Genomic DNA, 20,081 nt, shown 5'->3' on the forward strand with positions numbered 1-20,081 from the left:
GTTCAACATCAACACAACGCTGACTTATTATACATGTGAATGGCAGTTTTCTGTGCTGTTAGTAACAGAACCAGTCTGTCGGGGATACTGGTGAGTGCCACAGACAGACAGTTTCCCCGTCCTATAATTCAATTAGAAGAGCAAAAATAAAGGAAATAGTGCCTGTCTGCTCCTTATGAAGATGTACCACAAAACAAACTAAGCTTCTCACAATCTAAGAAATTGTTCTCATCAAGATAAAATGAATTTTTCTGACTGTAAACCTTCCATTTGATTACAATATCTTTGTCTTAATCTATTTCATTGGCCCAAGGCCAGTCAGTCCTCTACAATCCCCTTTCAGATATCCTGCCGACAAAGAATTTCAACAAGTGAGAGAAACAATCATTGTTTTCATTTACATGTCGTCACTCGACTGCAAATGGAGAAAAAAACAACCCGACAACCCGAGTGCTTTGAGCGAGCTCGAGTCCCAGCAGATGTATTTTCAATGTGTTTTAAAATGTGGTGCTGTTGCGTCTCCGACCTCCACGTTCCCTCAGACTAAATTGTTGACTCGCGCTGTGTGACTGGCTCTGTGCTCCGGATTTAACTGCGGTCTGAGAGCACGGACCGTTTGTGGCTTGGCCAGAGCACATGATACAAGACCTCCCTGCTGACATCATTAGTCAGTGCGGTCCAGAGTCTGACCTTGACCGGAGCGCTTTCAGCCCCTCTCACACTTTCAGCCCCTCTCACACTTTCAGCCCCTCTCACACTTTCTTTCACTCATCAACCTATATTGATTTGCGTCTCATCTAAAAGATATACAGGTTGATATTGGAGTATCACTCCCACCCCCCGTTTTTTTCAAATTCATGTTTCTTCGAGTTTTCATTTTTGATATTTACTGACAACCGTCTTCCGTCCAGACCAGCGTGATGCACATGTTATGTTCGTAGTGAACAACAAAATGTTTGAGCGACAGAAGTAATGAAAGCTTGTCCACAGCACAGTTGCCAGCAGCCAACATGTCTCATACAAACAAACTGGCTTTCTGACCACTGTGTGTGTGTGTGTGTGTGTGTGTGTGTGCTGCAGCACGAAGCTCAACCACACAACTCAACTACTGCAGACCTCCACTTTCACAGGAATTCCCCCGGATTTCAGAGGATCTTGCTTACACTGGCAAAATATGAACCCAGTGGCAGGGTCAAGCCAACAAAACGCAGAATAAAACATGTATATTTCCCTAATTACTAGAACAGGTTGACATGGCAACTTAAAGTCCTGGCCCTCAAAGAAATAACATTGACGCTCGTATAAACAGAAGGGCAAAGACATTTCATCCGATACAGTCAAAAAGTCTTTGGGGTCTTAAAGATTCAAAAACATGCTGCAGATGTATTTTTAAACTAAAGTCAGGACGGGGGGGGGGGGGGGGGGGTAACTATCGTTTCAAATGCTACTGCTGACGGAATAACTGCTTTTTATAAAAGCTTTTCGTTAAAGAAACCAACTATCAGATGGATTCTACAGACAAGCAGCTGCTAAATGAATTAAATAAAGCCTGAAATTGGCAACATTTTGATTAGATCAGGAAATCCTTGCAGTTCACGGATTTGAAAACAGTTGTCCGGTCAATAATCCACCGGAAACATTTAAGCCATTGGAGGGACGACGTCCAAGTTCCCGTGCTGTAATTGGCAGCTCGTAGCCTCTGAGGTGGTAAAAGGTCTTGGAGGTTACCATGGCAATGCCCCGATGCTTGGCAGAAGCTGCGACAAAGGTTGCTTCGACCTGACGAGACCTCATTACAGGCTGGTGGGGGGTCCTGTCTGAAATGTCTGGTCCAGATGGCCACTCACAACCAATTAACACACCTTTATTTTTTTTCAACTCAATCTCTCTGTTGCTCTGTTTACCATTTCCCCAAAGATCTATCGGTGTGCGCTCCGCGCCAACACGAGTACACACACACACACACACGCATACACACGCAAACCAACAGATAGACCCCCAGAGCTGATGGGATGAAAACAAAACAAATGGAGCAGTCGGCGGTCATTAGCTTTGTGTGTTTAATGGTTGTCTTTCCGGTCCGGGTTAGAGGCCGGGGCCAATGCACCAGCAACGAGTCCTTCACCCTTCTGGAAGAGTGGCGCTTCTTCGGAGCCCAGACGACTCAGCGGCACCAGAAGCAGTCGAGGGGTTAATGGGCCCCGCTGAGAGGGGGAGTAACGTTGAGTCTGGGCTACAGATGGCGCCGCCTGAGGTATGGACACATTGCTTAAATAGTAGATGCCATGTACACACTCCATGTGCCTCCATATGGACATAAGACATCACTTCAGTTGTGTTGAATGCTCAATAAAAAAAACGTACAAAAAGTATTTACGCTTCCTATAAGTTTACCTGGCCAAATGTTTTGGGGACAACACGAGACCTCGTTGTTTTGATCAAACAGCCTGCATAAACACGCGGGGGGAAAAAATGGTCGCGTACGGAAGCAATGGTGGGATGGGTGAGCACGAGCTCGGGGTCCTGGAGGACGGACACACACACACACACACTCACAGGTGGCTCGTGTTGGTACTGGAGTGCACTGCAGCAGGGCTTGGTGCTGAGCCCACACTGGCTGAGGAGACACCCACATACTGTGGCGCATAGCCGGCATTTAGTCCAAAACCAACGCAGCAACACATGGGCTCTATGTGGCGTTCGCTCGCGCCACTTTCCACTCCTCTGTCGAATGACGCATGGGAAGCACCGTGATCACGACCTGCCACGCTATCAAGACAAGGATTCATACATTTGGTCAATAACATTATAACTTACAGTAGAGACAGTCCGTCGCTGGACACGGCAAGGATTGAAACAGGGTGATATGAATCCATGTCGAAGTCAGATAAGACGAAGGACATCATCCTTATTTTAAAAGTACAAAAAACAGAAGCACAGACCTGAGATCTGAATATAATAATAATAATAATGTGTAGCTAGCAGTATAATATTTGAAAGGGAATTAAAGAAACCGTTTCCCAGGATTCCTGTGTGTGTGTGTGTGTGTGTGTGTGTGTGTAATCTCACTTATCTGGCTGTGATCCTAGAGTCTGGTGTGAGCGGGGAGCGAGGGATGTGAAGGTAAGTGAATGTAGGACGAAGGATTGGCGTAACCATAACAACGGAAACACCAACAGCGTGAATGCAGGCCCACACAGTACATCACGGTTAATATAATCAATAATCATGTACAATAAGAAGGAATTTGGGCAGTGTGGTGCCGGTTCAATCAAATACATACGAAAGCCATTAGTATGGTCCCATTTAGTGCTATGGAAACAAATCCACATCATACAAACGCCTTCAGTAATGTAACAGATGTAAACAAGCTGCTTTGAAAGATCATTTAAGAATACAGATATAACCAGGCGGCTTCTTTTTTTTTTTTTTTTAAACCCTCTCATCTTCCGACAAAGACCCTGCAGGCACACACACACACACACACACACTTTGATGCTTTCCCTGACATGAATATCAACGCTGTGGTGATGTGTTGAGCAGGCAAAGGCTTTACTCACCGCACACCGAAGCTCAACGAGATCTACGGGGATGAAGCTGGGGAGAGCGCAGGGCACAGCGGCGCCTTCGCAAATTCTACTGCAGAATAAAGTCGGCCCAACTGAGGACACTGCCTAGTTCCAGGGTTTGAGCTCAGTCATAACCTCAAGCAGACTTGTGATTCAGTCTGTTGATGCACACAGATGACTGGCATCACAAAGCAGGACATGTGGTGGAAACGTGCTTACATCTGCGGCTTGGGTTTTTTGGGGGGTATGACGTAATGGCAGAATGAAAGAGCGGTGATCATTTTACGGCGGCGCATTTTATTAACCAGTGACTATGTAACGGTCTTCTACAACTAAGAGCAAGGAAGAGGAGGGAGAGAGCAGGGCCTGAGAGAGGTTTTTGGGGGGGGGGGGGGGGGGGGGCATGGCCGGGGTTACCGTCCGCATGCTGGAGCAACAGCTCCCCCTGGGGCAAAGCAGCAACAACACATAAGACCTCCAGGATGCGACACACAGCAACATTTGCTACAAGGCTAAAAACGTTTTTCACCAATGACAGAAATCAATGACGTTTCCTTTAAAAAATGCTTACGGGTTTCACAAAGGCTCTTGGACTGAACGAATGAGGTATTTTCAGGGTAAATTGGAACTATATTCAAGTCATGTATTCAATGTGAAGGACTATAACCTTTTTAGTAAAGTACCAAAAACCTGAACATTAATCTGTAGTTCTTTCCCCACTCACTTCTTTTTCTCCCACTCCGTTTGAATCCCGTCACCAACCTTTACTTCTAAACACCAGCCATTAAACGCCCACCTTTCAGCGAAAGGCGAAATGAGAGAAGAAGAGACGTCATAAGAGGTTCACAACTGAAAACACACGTCGATGCGTTCACGCACACGGAAGCCGGCTTTAACTCGCCTGTAAGTGGAACACATTCCATGTGCGACCTTCTGCATCCATGCATGTGGTCCGCGCTCCTTTCATTATTTACCATCCAGAAAGCACAGCTATCCAAGAAGAGGCAGCCATCCATTTATGGATTGACTGTTGCCGAGGGGAAACGGGAGGAGTTTGATCTGTTTGAGAATCAGCCAAAATGCCTTTAAGGCAACAGAAGACCATAACATGAACAGCTGCCTGGGTTGTCCACAGAAGACATGTGCCAAAAGGCCCAGAAGCCTCAAACCAAGGCTGAGGAGCATAACCACTGGAAATCCTGGAACTACACCCCATTCAAATGACAGCATACAACACGGACCATTTCAGCTTGTTTCAGGAAGCTACACTCACACAAGGACTGTATTTATCAAAACTGCATTGCTTGGTTTGAAAGTATTTTTGTATCTTCTTCCAATCTTTTATTGGCACATTAAGCCCCGCCTACTATGAATACATGAAAATGCAGCACAAACAAAAGTTTATGATGAACGTGCTGTCGCCTTTCTTATAGTTTAACATATGCCAATATGCAAAACCTATTAAATAAAGAAACGGCATGCTATTTGATAAGCCAGCTGCATCTTAACAGAATTAATAACTTTGTTTATTCTTTCCAGAGCGCGTGGGAAGAACCACGCGTCCAAAACATCGCTCTACGGCGCCGCTCGTGACCAAAAACACATCAATTCAACTTTAATTCAACCCATAATCATCCTCGATATATTCTCAGTCCTTTCACTATATTATCCTATTTATGATGAGCGGGGCCGTCCCTGTGTGCGTGTCAGAGGTCGGTGGCGCGCTGCGTGCTGGTGAATTGTGATGCCTGTGAAGAATCAGGCTTTTTAGGGGTCACGGCAGCTTTGGAACAGACACCGAGTGTGAGAAAGTCCTGACGGGGGAGAGCTGGCTGCAGCCGATACGAGCCCCCTGGGACCTCCCCTCTGCTGAGGTCATCGCCTCGCACTCCAGCACTCGTACATCACTGCTGACTTCACCACAGGTCCTCGCCAAGCCGTTGCCCCGGGCAACACAAACAGGAAGAAAAAAAAAAAAAAAGCATGTATGTTTGTGTGTGTTAAAAGAGACTACACAATCATTAAAATAATTATTGTCATAAATATATATGGTTTAAGTCTTAGCTCTGTATTTAATACAGACCTCAAAGGATTGTTAAATGTGAAAGAATGAATGGAAATGTGTGCTGACAGTAGAGCACGACATTAACCCACAAAGTGCTAATCTCTGTGTTGTATGTGTGCACGCATACGGTGCCTTACGACCAAGTGCGTATGTCTAAAGCCTTTCCGGTCCCCCCTGCTGTGCCAGACGATGCTCGGCATACTGGGGAGCGGGCCGGCAGTGCCAGCCGTAATCAGAGCTCTTTGTATCCACACACAGTCGGGCTGTAATCAGGGAAGGTTCGTCTCATTCACCAATAATAGCTGTAATCCTCTCATCTCAGTGTGATCTGTAAACCTGGGGCATGCTCAAGAATCTTCCTGAAGATGTATTCAATATCTTGGCTAATAATAACCTGACTTGTTCCGAAGCAGATTTAAATGAGCTTTCGAAGCCAGCTCTTACAGTAGCGGCACAAAGTGACGCAGTAGTCACTTGTCAAAAGGGATCGAGCTGCAGACTGATTAGGTTTTGAGCAACATAACAGTATTTGGGGTGAAACTAGCACAGGCATGCAATACATATCGCCCCGGAGAAAGCAAAGTTATACAAGAGTACAGTTTTCATGAATAATTTGCCTGCAGCAGCACATGAAAACCTACTGCCATGGTTTGAATTTTTGCATTTGCCCTATTTGATTGATACTAGGACGGATAATGTGATCAAATTTGCATGCAACCCAGTTAAGAAGCTGATTATTTGCCTCCAATTCAAAGTTGAATTGAAGCTATAGATGTTTGTGTCATAATATGAAGTGTCTTGGGTCCTGCATGTGACGCTGGACCCCATTCACATTGTTGAACAAGGCCTTTCTGCAAAGGGAGCATTCGGGTAATTTGACCCACCGGATGGTTTGTTACACCCTATTTGAGAAGCTGTCACTAGAAACTGTTTGGAAAAGGGCAGACACGTTAAAAAAAACACATTGGATGAAACAGCTGTCAAACTCTTGCAGGAGCCAGTCACATGAATAGTGCAAAGCACCTTTCAGTGCAGATACACCAAGTATCAGATGTATCTGATACTATTGCAGCATCTAATAAACCTTTTTAGGAGCCAAAGCAGACACCTAAGCCCCGCCCCTCATATCACATCACTTGTGCCCAAACGGGTTTACCAGGGATCTTGTGAGATCAAAAGTATACATCTGGTGTGCAAGGTAAGCAATTAGGAGTCGAGTGGTAAAGGTCTGACTTTCTGGTGGAACCAAGTGAGTACACTGATTCTGCATGAACACAAAACCTAACAACAAAGACCCCAAAATTTGGCTTTCAAAAGCAATGCAGATGTGTGCGTGAGGCAGCGTGCACGTGTGCTGAGAAAAGAGCAGAAACATAAAAAAGCGTAGGGCGGAAACGAGAGACAGATAAGCTGTTAAGTTAATGCTCCGAAGACTAATTTGTTCAAGAAATAAGGAGAGGGTTGAATAAGAGAGGGGAAGAGAAAGAGGAGGATCATTAAAATCCCATCTGGGATCTGGACGATGTATTCAGTCCAGCTCACAAAGCTGAGAGGACCTCAGCTCTCCTCAAACCAATTAAGACCTTAAATAATAAGTACCCCAGATGGCTGCTATGCAGCGTGCCTTGACTCATCAACATGGCAGACTGTCGGCGAAAACCATTGATATGCTAAAACCATTTGTGTGCTACACCTATTTCTGTTTTTTCTTCTTCTTTGTGCTCCTCTTCACTTCAAGTAAGTATGTATGTGGGAGATACATGATTTACATTTTACGAAGTGTTGTAAGGGTCTTCATGATCAATTGACGATTCATTCATACACCCCTTCACTGTGGTGGTTTCTTTGTCATCAGCCACGGTCTTTGTCCATCTGATTCCCCTTTGCTTTTTTACACTGTTGTACACGCTGCGCGGACATCACGCTGAGTGGACGTAATCACACTCACCCGAACAAACTACGGCTGTGTTAGCCAGTTAAAGGCATGCCACTCTTCTTTACTGCGACACATACAGTACAGAACAGCGCTCCTTGTGCCAAAGGACACTACCTCATTGGCCTTCGCCCTCAATCTGCCCGGTTACATGCTGACGTAATGTGTGAAGACGTGGTGGCTGCCGTCAGACCAGAATGAATACCATCGTTAAAGCCTCGGCCCATTGTCTCAACACGTCACTGTCATGCAAACCCGGGACATTCGAGCGAGACACAGGGGGACGTAATGAACAGCATTAGCACTGATGTCAAGTCTCAGAGGGAGGTTTATTCAGACTGTAAAGCTATTGGTCGGTGACTTCAGTCTCGCTCATGCCACCTGCATCTTGACGTCATCGCTGCTCACCAATAAATGCCACAGTGATGCAGGCTCGCAACAGCCACCCCAACATGATCCCTCTATGTAGACGATAATGTAGACTATGTGCGAGAATAACCGCCCATGCTGACCAGCCTACTGCTCAGCGCCAACGATGTCCACAGACACCTGTTGCCATGGCACTTAGCCCCGCCCTGGCAGGGATGAACAAGCAGCTGGAATGTACGGTGAGAGAAAAGGAAGAAGAAAGTCCAAGTGATTCCCTTTTGCAGCAGAGCTTTTCATTGCGGCTTCAACTTTAGGGGCGTCTCATTAGAGTCGGGCTGTAGGGAGAGACACTCGCCGACGAGAGCGAGAGACTGACGGATAACGGGACTCGCTCTGACAGCAAAAGCTGAATTCCCCCATTGAAAAACTCAACACGCCCAGTCCAAAGCCCCCCGCGAAGCACCGGTCGCTCTCCTCTTTGACCTGAATTCACCACAGCAGCATGCGAGTCAGACAAAGGGGCTTAGTGCTGGCTTCTCTGCCGCTGACAGCTGGACGAGCAAATGCCAGATTCTGTGCATTACAATAGTTGACTATATGTCAAGTCCATGGATGTACTATGCGTGTGCGCGTATGGGAACTTAATGGTCACTTTGTGTGTGTGCGCGTGTGTGTGTGTGTGAAGGACCACTTCCCCTCTGGGTATACATTGTTTCGGTTTCCTCTCACACGTTGGGCCTTCACAATGACATTGTGAGGTTTGTTCATCCTGCATTTGGGAAAGCCCACCAAGGGAACTCTGGCTTTGGCAGACTCCCCTTCCTAACAGTCCTACCCCCCCCCCCCCACACTCCCATCGCCTTCTTCCTCCACCTCCATCCGCTCCCTTGTTCCTTGTCAGCTGGTGGCGAGATCCAGATGTGGAGGGGGGTTTGGACAGGAAAAGGCGAGGTAAGAAGAGAGCGCGAGAGAGAGAGAGGGATAGAAATCCACATCCCCTGCTGACGGACTTCATTGTCCAAGACCTCTTGGACAAGCCTTTGGACACATACACACCAACAATTATGCGCACCAGACAAAAGAGTCCCTCTAGACGACAGGGCCCCCATATTGTATGCGTCTCTTTGTGTGTGTGTATGTGGCGACAAAGCAAATCAACATCTTGCAGGAGATTTGGCGATGATATTTAGTTGGCTTATTTACTCAGAGACTTGGCCAGACGAGAGGCCATTGTTCTTGTTCAGCGAGCAGAGAGGAGGAAATCAATGAAGACGTGTGAGAGGGAGGACCAACGGTGATGCAGCAATATGCCAGCACCTCTCTTTCTCCTTTTTCTGTTTTCCTCTCTCTCTCTCTCTTGATCTCTGCTAAGTTACACACATTAACATTGGCGGGTAGGAACACAGGATCGAGACACACACACACACACACACACAAACCAAGATGGGAGAGGACAGACAAATATTGGCAAAAAATACGTTGAATGATTTTACACAGTGGCAAACACATGTGCGCCCACTCGCACAGCATGTGCACTAAGTCAATGCAATGAGTCAGCAAAAAGGGAGCCAGTCAGTCAGAAACAAGGAGACGTGGAAAGGCTCTCACTACTCGAGCAGTTCTCTCAACCTACTCTGTGCAAAAGTGTCTCGTTTCTCTTCAACGCATTCCAACTAGCTCGGACTCTGCTCATGCGCGCATCACTTTGACATTCATCAAACTGACACGTTGGACAAACTGACGGCGACGAAGCGAACCAATGAATGAGTGAAGCCCTCTCGCTCCCTGACCGAAGACCAAAAGTAAAAAATGTCAGCACTCACCGTGAGGCAGCTCGAATATTTCCCAGTGGCTCGTTACACACACACACACACACACAACTCTTTGAGAGTGGGAGCAACAAGTCGTGTACAGTGGAGGACAATGCAACCAGCACTGGAGAGACAGAGGGGTCCAGTCATCAGGCTGTTGCTCACATGGGAGGACCAGAGGAGGGAGGAAGAGGGGGAGGGTCAACCATAGCATGGTCTACAGTAACCGGGGATTGGCAGGGGGAGGGACCTCATCCTTCGCTCTGCATGTTTTACTCTTTCTCCCCCCCCCCCCCCCATCTCTCCAAAAACGCTCTTCCTCTCTTGGCACCTAGTCCTCATGCTGTCTCACACCTCTCGTCTTTAGTCTTTGTCATATCTGTTAATATGTCTTAGGCGTACTCCATTAAAAAGTTATACTTCACACGTTTGTGAACACACACACACACACGCGCGCACACACACATTTACTCACACATATACACGCACAAAGCAGTGTGCTAAGCGGAGGACCGTCTCCCGTTGACTCGTTTGTCTGTAATGGTCATGCGTGCAAAAACAGAAACGGAGCAGAAAATTACAGGGCGACTCCGGTTTTGGATCACTCTCCCTCTCTGATGTCACTGGGTTTTTTTTCAGCCTTTTCGGGCCCCAAAGGCCCTAAAATCCAAGTGGCCCAGATACCACACTCTGCTGGGAGAAAGAGAGGGAAGCAAGAAAAAAAAGAGTAACCCGATACATCTGAAAGCAACAATTATTTGAATCAGTTACTTTTTTTCCTTTTCTCGACCAAAAGAGAATCCCATTCCACCTCCCCGAGGACTCCCTGAGGCCGTGGGAGAAAAGGGAAGCAGAGATGGGGGGGGTCAGGGGAGGACAGACATGGGTTTGGACAGGTACCAGAGGAAATTCTACTCATCCCAAATACGGGACAGGCTACCTACCACTGAGGTACAGAACCCATCCAGAGCCGGGGCTGACGATGAGGAGACCTCAAGAACGTCCCGTTTACAGAGTCCAAACGCTTCCCCGTGGACGCTTTGTCCAAACGGCAGGAGGAAGCAGCGCCATCAGGCCCAGCGACTCTCGGGCCAGCCAAGTGTTCACCTGTCACATGGCAGACCAATAGTACGGCGGCGTGCATCCTGTTTAGGCCGGCCGTTGCAACATTTCGGGAAGGGAACGTAAGCGCGGAGGTTTCATGTAAACACACGGGTGGAGGAATTACAAACAAAAAGGCCCTGAGCATCTGCGGTGCCGCACGCACAAAAACGCATAAACACGCGGCACGCAGGCGTGGATGCATTTACTGACGGAAGGAAACGCGGGCGAATGAGGTCAACATTCTTACTTCAGGAGGCCGAACAGCGCTTTGTGCGTATTAAGCAGAACATGTTTAACATTTCTGAGCCAGTGAATGCGGCGGGTTTGGATAGTTTCTCATAACTCATCTAGTTGGATCTGTCACTTCTAGTCATGTTAAAAGGAGGTTGCTCTCTGGCAGGTCCACCAAGGAGTCCAGTGGGTTCGTCCGTAGCTGGAGGCTGAGGAGGCTTTCTCGGGCATGAAGGTGCAGGAGGCCTCCGTTGGGAGGAACCGCGCCAGCTTGCAGCGCCGCGTTTCAATTGCAGTCCGTTTCGTATTGCCGCGTCGCTTAAGATTCCCTCTCAAAACCACTAAAAAGCCCGTTAGCGAGTTATGACTCCTAATTATATCGAGCGAATTTTCACTTACTGAACGGGTTTTCAGACAGTTAACAAAAACAGGTCTACCTCACACAATGAATAGTGTCTGTCATTACACTGTTCCGCTGTTGCTTTGCACGGCTCGGCATTGAAACTGCTAATTGAATTGTTTGTAAGTGATGATTTACCAGTCCGCATCTGCCTCTAGGTGTCTTCTTTCTCGCCGTCTCCGCACATGCAAATCCTCCCAATCAATTAGCAGAACGTAAACAGGCCATCGAGCCGCTTTTAGCACCGAGCGCCGCCCTCGCTCCTCCGGAGGCAGACAATCAACGAGCAGACACAGATTAACAGCGAACAAGAGCACTTGTCTAAATCTCTGAATACCCACGCTGGCAATAGAGTGTGTGTTTAAGCTGAAGAGCGCGGGTTTGAGGCGAGGTCGGGATATGTTCGCGTTAACGAGGAAAAGGTCAGAAGGAGTAAAGCTAAGTCGGCTGCGATTCAACCGAGGTTTGAGTGTTTAAGTGCAATGTACTTCGCACAGAAGGAGGCAGTTTGAAAAAAATAAATGTAAACATCTGTATATATGGACATATGCGTCTATCTACATATGTACATAAGTCTCCATGCGCCATCTGTTAGCAGAGACCGGGTAATGAGTGTGAACACAGACGGGAATATGAAGAGCGATAAAGAGCACGAAAAGATTGACAGCTTTTGAGCGACAAAGGAGAACATTTCTGTCCCCGGTGCCTTTGTGCGAGCACATGCCAGACCCCTGCCGGGATTTTTAAAAGCATCACAGAACTTTTTGACGGCGCAACCGTGCAGGAGAAAATATCAAAGACATCGTGAGTTTTTTAGAAAAAAGGTGGTGGCTAAGGATTTTAGCCGCAACATCACATTTAAAGCAATTTATATGCAAAATGTGTAACGTGGCAGCACACCAAGGGACATCGGCATAACTGAACTGCTTCAATCATTTTTTTTACACACACACACAGTGCTTACAAAAAACTGTCACTGTTTATTTTCATTCATTCATTTGGTACGTTTGATCTCCTTGACCCCGGCGGAGGATTTTTTGGAGCATCCTGCCACTAGATGGCAATAAACATCTGGCCTATTCCACACACTCACGGGGCGCACTCATTATCGGCGCGGCCACAGGAGATACCACACTGCCACGCACGCCAGAACTGGGAGTGAACGTGATGAGAGACCACAGAGAAGCAGAGAAGCAGAGAAGCAGACTCGACCGCGGAGCACGAAGGACTGAGGGCTAGCGGGGGGGGGGGGTGCAGTCCAAGGTTTTTTTTTTTTTTCGTTTTTTTTCTTCTCTCACACAGCATCATCACCATGTAAAAGCTCCAAAGGCCGTGCCGACATGCAGATAGTCATAGAGGCAGGAGGTTATTTTCCAGTGGGCTGATAGCTGTGCTCTGGAAGAGGCTCTTATTCGCTTTGAGTGGCACCAGCGAGCTGGTCTGTAAAATGAAATGAACACCCGTTCTGTATACCGCATTAGTATCAGTGCTGCAGGCTGTGTGCGGGCTGATTGTGTGTTGATGAAGAAGGACAGGCGAGCCGAAGGAAGCAGAACTCCATTAGATTTCGATCCCGGAGGGAGGAGAACGCCGCGGCGAGCTGCATCGCGATGAATTTTGCCACAAATCGCTCAAACAATGTTGACATATTTCTTTTTAAAAAGGTGAAGTGATGTTTGAAAATACAAATAAAGCAATGTTCCAGCTACAAGCATAGAGCTAGGTTTGGCTAATGCGGCGGGCACGTCTATCAGTCACTGGGTGACTTCTAACAAAATCCAGATCCAAACATGCCTCCAGAGTCGAACCACCCATTTGATTATGGACACCAAAACCATGAATCCCACACTATTATCTGGGCAGAGGTTTTCTATGAATGTATTGTGTGCTTGTTTGGATCCGATGGGTTTGGAACCACTTCTAAACCTCCAAGTTCCTTTTCCTGTTCTCTGTATGTACGAAGAGATGGATGCTGAATTCACATCTTGCCAATCCAATGCTAAAAAAAAAAAAGCAAAGGATTCTGAGCGACTAGAATATTTCATTCGTGATACCCATAATCACTACAATCTTTCATCTTTCACTCGGTTATACATTCTCAATTTCCTTATCGCCCCCACCCCTATTTCTTTTGTCTCACTCTACCTCTCAGCTCAAATCACAGGGGTTTAGGGCCGAGCGGTCCAGGCTAAGGGATCGAAAATCCACAGAGAGAGCTTATGATTGCCTGTGATTACAGTGTCCTCCTCTCCGTTCGCCCGTCCAGCCTCCTCCTCCTCCTCCTCCTCCTCCTCCTGGCTCATCTGGCCAGGCCTGGCTGAGGCAACGCTGGGATCATTAACTGGAGAGTGGCGGAGCGAGTGAAAAAGCTCACGGGGGAGAGGCGCCGACGCGTTTCCTTCACCTTGACATCGCCTGGAGGTTACAGCATTCATTTTCCCACTAAAATGCAGCTCGGGGACGCCAGAGTCATGTGAACGAAGGGCTTCTGGTACATAAAAGGTCCCCGCGTGGGAGTGACGTGTTGAACTGTGTGTTGGGAAGTGTGAAGAGTAACGGTGTGTGTGTGTGTGTGTGTGTGTGTGACGCAGAGAGAGAGAGGCTGTGAATCTGCGCGGCTGCGTGTTGGTCGATATGTACGGAGGAAAAAAGGGGCGGAGCATGGCGAGCGTTGGCATCCAACACAGAAACATCATCCAACGTCCCGACCCAGCTGACCAATCAGACACAGGGGGGTATGGCTGTGCTTCGTTCCCGTCTTCTCACACGCGGCCCGTCAGGACCAACCCGAAGCCAAAAGACGGCCCCTCGTCTACGCACGGCCAAACACGACGTACCGTAGAGAGGACGAACATCTGGAGAACACGCAGATTTCCCAGGCCCTTGATCGACAGTCGTCAAATCTCCAGTCACAGCACTGAGGAATGATGGACAGCTGTCTGCTGAATTAACCCCTCCCCCCTGTGCTTCCCTAAAGCTTCCCCTCCCCCCCGCTTGTCCTCGAGGGTTTTTAGGGTAAGGGGTGATATTGAGTGACTGGTCTTGACGCGTGCTTTACCTGGCCTCTCTGGGGGGGGCGGGGGGGGGGGGGGAGGGACCAGCCAGCAGCATGTAATTAAAAGCACATGAAGACAGATCAGGCTCTCTTCCCCGAAGGCTGAACCCCCTCTGTCAGGCTCTGGGGAGCTCATTCATTTAAAAAAAATACAATACCAATACCATCCTTGATCAGAGTGATGAATGCAATCTATTCTATAGGATTTATTTGAAGGGTTGATTCATGACAGGAAAATGGATTTGAAATTCAACATTTGTGCAATGTTTTAAAAGTTAAAAAAAATGAAATGGAAATATGGGGATTTTTTCATATGAACCCTAAAAGGAAGCTGTTAACTTCCTGCAACCCCTTACGTTGCACGAGGAAGTGGGAATCCCTTGGCTTGGCAGATTTAATCTCACTACTTTTCATCATGTTGAATGATGTGCCTTTGTAGGCTGCACAAAATCCAGTCCACAAATCACTCAATTCCTCCCCTCGCCGCCCGATTTCTCTTCAGGTTGCAAAATGTTCAGTCTTTCGGACAAATAAAAACGATAAATACGTAGATTATCAGTTTTGTACGAGTTATTTTCAATTTCGTCGGTGTCAACATTCGCAGTGGGTTTTTCTTCAGAGTCGTAGATGAGCAAAGTAACTACTATGACAGATCCACCCGGGGTACATCTTAAGTATTGTTTTACCTGACGTGGCAATTAAGTGTGTGTGTGTGTGTGTGTGTGTGTGTAAAACTGCCTCGCGAGGTGAAATGAGCTGTATCTGTATTTATCTTCCTTTGATTCCCTGAGCTGGCCATCTTAAAAATAGCTAATTCGTTTTTGAACACTATAACATTCTGATGAATCGATGCTTTCACTGCGCGTGCAGTTTGAGCGCCAAATCTAGCAAAGGCGGGACGCATGCTTCTCTGGCACGCTGCTTCGGTCCCTTTGCCATTCACAGAATCCCTTTTAATCTCTGCTTGCCTCGGCCTCAAATGAGTCATTTCGGGTTCCTCTTCACGAGAACACCGGAGGCGTGCGGCTTCATTCGCTGCGCCTCAATGTCGGGTCAATCAAACGAGGGCTTGAAGAATTTTTCAATTCTCACCTCCTCTGACTGGGCTGCTTTATTTACTCCAGCGAAGCAAGTGTGAACAGCGCATCCTGCTCGGCTGGAGGAAGCTGCTGAGCTCAATGCATGCATGCAAAAAATAGGTAAGAGGTGAGATGAAGTTCAGCCTCAAATGCGAGTGCCAACTTTGGTTGTAAAATAATTCTACAATGTTGGCAGTAGTACGTGAACTACCCTCAAGGCTTTCTCAGTGAGGGGAGTTCACAGACGGAGGGAAAAAAAAAAGAAAAAAAAAAAGAGCATATTTAATAACCGGTGGTAGACCACAGTTAATGATGTGTTGTATATTTCGCAGACGCTGAGATTGTACACTGGTGAAGTCTCGGGGCTGGAAGGTATGGTGGTTTAGGCTGCAGTGGAATTGATGGCTGTTGAGTTTTTATTTTTGGGTTGACTGACATTTTGTTTTCTGTCAGTGGACTGTAAAAAAGTTGATGTCCGTTACAAGCAAGGAATGTAGTTCTATAAAACCTCCTAATTAACGGGTCGGGTTGTATAATAAATCATTTGTTTAAGCAGTAATGTGTGTAAAGGTCTTTATCCTCATATTAAGCCGTTAAGTTTATATGAATTACAAATCTTTTGTTTTTTAGTAAGAATACGAAAATGTTTTATCCTTCTTGGACCTCTAATGATTTAGCATTTTCTTTTAAATAAAAGAATATCAATCCAAGGATGTGTAATCAATGTACATTTATAGTGTAATGCGAAAGTCATTTAAAATAATCAATATCTCCTGCCTTGCTTATGACCACCCCTGCTTGTTTATGGCAGCAGAGCCGTGCCCTTGAGGCCTTATTGGAAGATTTGTCTCCCACTACATCACCGCGCAGACTGGCGCATATGCACCCTCACACACCTGCACGCACACACACACACACACACACACACAGTGTACAGCAGCCCCACTGGGTCGAGGACCCCATTACCGCGGCAGGTTCCAATCTTGTCCAATTCTGTCCAGCGTGGGCCCACAGACAAAGCCCCGGCGTGGGGTTACACTCACAAAACACCCGAGTCTAAAAATGACAGGGCTGCAGAGAGAGAGAGAGGATGGAAAAAAAAAGAAAAGAAAAGAAGAGGGGAGCGATTTGAGCTCTATGAGCGTGAAGAGGGTGTGCTCGCTGTGTTGGCTATTACGTAGCATGTTCTGGCAGGATGCAATTATTGAGTATCATCTTTATTCACAACACACACACACACACACAGACTGATGTGAGTGACAAAGTGGGGCCCCTCTCCGGAGACGGCATCGGTTGTTTGGTCAGACAAACCATGTTTGCATTTAGAGTCGCATAAAGCAGCTCGTATGGTTTTCTTTGAACCAACATGAAACCCTTAACCATGGCTGTCTGAGGGAAGCATCGCGAGCGCTCCTTTGTGAAGCGCAGACCAACGGCGTACTTCGTCGCTAACGACCTGTTCTGTGAAAAAAAGAAGAGAAGAACAAACCGGCATTGAAGATGTGTAATTACACACACCCTTCAGGCAGGTGGAAAGGCTCGGAGCTTTGCTGTCAGCTACCCTCAGAGTGAAATATGGACACCTACCCTGAGCCCTTCTCCTCTCTCTCTCTCACTCTCTCCCTCCATCTCAGGTTCTCCTTGGCTGCATTTAATTACAGATAGAGGGGATAATAGAAGAGCAGAAGGCCGACCTGCCTGGAGAGGGGCAATAAGAAGGACCAGTCTTGGGTCACAGGCGCCGGGCAGAGTGCCGGGATTAGAAGTCACGTGTTCTTGGTGAGCCCGTGTGGGCAATATGAAGCGCACACAGCCACACCGCCCCCCATATCCAAGATCGCCTGAGCCGCAGTACGGTGCTGACCGATGGGGTGGACCATGGCATGATACCCCGAGCTTTGACATTATTCAAAGGGAGGGAGACTTGAAAGGTGAGCAGGGGAAATAATTATTAGGCAGTGTAACGCCCTGCTGGTGGTTAAGCCTTGCATTATGTCAGCGCGGTCTTGTCCTGTATTTTCTCAAGGTTAATTGATGAGAAATAAGGGATAGTGGAGTTGAAGCTAAGCTGTGTGTTGGCGGGATTGTTTCGTTACCAGCCCCGAAGCAACCCAGTGGCCCAGAAATTCCATTTAATAAAGATTAGCTCTCTTTTTTTTTTTTGGAGACCTCATTCTCCTTCTTAATTAAAAGATGAAGATAAAAAAATGGTGGGCTGCAAGCATCACAAAATATCCCCGGGACTTCTTACAGAAAACACAGCTCATCGCTCACATGAAAGGCTGCGACTAATGCATATTTCATGCCAATGGGAAACAGCTTGGATCAGTTCCTTTACTGAGGGCATTGGAAAAATTGAAATACTGTTACTATAACGCTCTGCTCCGTGGGCTGTATGGATGTGTGCAGCACAGCGTGTGTAAGTAGGTACATACGTGTGTGTGCGTGTGTGTGCACCTGAGTGTGTGTATTTTATGTGCTGCAAGTCTGCAGCTGGTAGGAAGGGGGCGCGGGAGGGAGGGGGGGGGGGGGGGGGGGTCACAGCTGGACTTAGCTCCCGTGAACAGGATGGCAACACAGTGGGGAAACACACACAATCACTATGGCAGCACGATCATGTGATGGATTGATTTTACTTCATCCAAGAAAGCAGCCGCCTTTATTAACCCACGCTTATTGAAAAAGAACACAATATATCTAACTATGTATCTAATTAAAACCCAGGGGGGATATTCAAATTGTTCTTTTAAACTTTTGAATTAACATACAGAAGTGGTATTTTATTCACTTACTTCATTCAATTGAATTCACTTAAGACCACAGTTTTGGACCAATGTCTGCGATGCTAATGGCCATAAAACTGACTTACAGCTCTGCTGGATTTCAAAGCACTATAATAAAATACGACTCTTCACTCATCGCAAAAAATTGTTTCCAGCTAACTCGCAGTTCTTAGGTCTGGCTCACGTTGACGTTCCCACTGCAAGTCAAGAGCAAATGTCTCTGGTTGGGAAAAAAATTGGCAAAGTCACCTGGATAACCTTGCTGATACTTAGAACATATAGAAAACATTCAAACGTCCAAAAATCAGCTAAACGAAACATCAAATAGAGGAACACCCCCTCGGGTAATATATATCATCTTTAAATCTAAAGGCCTTTGTTCTGACTGAGGACAATGTAAGGTGCTGCGAACATAATGTCCACAGAAAAAGACATATTAACATTAATACTCCCTCCTTTTTCCTTTCCTCATGGTTTCTGCAATTAGCAAAAACACTGGCACTTCCTCTCGAAATCCTTCTCCCCACCAGTTAGTCCTCGCTTTGTTTCTGCCCCGTTTACTCTCCTGCTCTCTGTATGTCCAAACATACAGTTGCCATGACACCGGTCCGGTGAGAATTAAGTGTACCGTGGGTAAGAAAGAGTTAGCCGACTGGAAACAAATACGTAAGGCCTACCTTGTTTAATTAGGCATAAAATGACCCGAGATTGGACTATTGAATGAGACGGCTTTGATAAAGCCAATTAAAGAGGCCCAGCACTACTTTGGGACAACAAACATGCGGCTTTGCTCCACACATTTATCTTTACTTCAATATATGTTCCTGAATGATTATCATAACTTAGTATTTGCTATGACTGGTTAATGAACAAGTTACACACACACACACACACACACACACACACACACACACACACACACACACACACACAAACACACACACACACACAGTTAAGGGACATTTATGGAAGTGTGTAAGGCTGTGTGTGTGTAGTAGTTGCATGCTGTAGGAACCCCACAGAGAGTGCTTTGTTTTCCTCAAAGATGGCGATTGGCAGGGTTCATAGAGACAAAGGTCAGACAAAGGTGACCTTGTTTCTCCTACTGGAGAACATAACATCACTGGAGGGCAGGAACGTGACCAAATAACTCTACTAACAACTACGGCGCAAAGAATAAAAAGGAGACCTTGCCAAATATGCCGATCTGAAAATATGCTTGCTGTGAGATTCAGATGGAGCCTCTGCAAAGCATCTGTGCTTCACAAAACAAGATCTCCATACGCACTCACTTTGTTTTTGAGTCAGAAAACGATGACTGAAACTGCCTTTCGAAGTTCAAATGGTCTCGCAGCATCACAACCCTTCATTCAGCGTGGAGCCCGATTGTTCTCTGATTACAGGAGCCGACGGAGCTAATGACCGGGGCACGGTGCTAACGTAGCTACGTGGGTTCGATGGGACACGGCAGGAGGCTTAGGACGGGAAGCAGATGGACGCCCCGCAGTCGATATCCAAGGTCAGGGTGCAGCAGCAGAGCTCCACCAGCAGGTGGCTCTCTTCTCTCCTGGGGGCAGCTAGCAATAAAACACCGGGTGAACATCTGGTTTCCAGTGTTGGTGTGCATGTGAGGAAGTGACACAAAACACACAGCTGTATTTTCTGAATCAGATTTCCACTCT

At 46.9% G+C, this 20,081-nt stretch overlaps 1 protein-coding gene across 7 annotated transcripts in view; it reads right to left on the reverse strand.

The window, feature by feature from the left end:
- The window catches only part of sash1a (SAM and SH3 domain containing 1a), a 121,491-nt gene that overhangs the window by 44,007 nt on the left and 57,403 nt on the right, over positions 1–20,081 (reverse strand). The window contains exon 1 of one of the 7 annotated variants that reach the window (XM_037449855.2): positions 9,760–9,851. The exons of the other annotated variants lie outside the window; for them this stretch is intronic. The gene's annotated coding sequence lies outside the window, so the exon portion shown is untranslated. Of the gene's footprint in view, positions 1–9,759; positions 9,852–20,081 lie in introns of those variants that run through there. 7 annotated transcript variants of the gene reach the window in all.

Source organism: Pungitius pungitius, chromosome 20 (genome assembly GCF_949316345.1).
Source record: "Pungitius pungitius chromosome 20, fPunPun2.1, whole genome shotgun sequence".
NCBI lineage: Eukaryota > Metazoa > Chordata > Actinopteri > Perciformes > Gasterosteidae > Pungitius > Pungitius pungitius.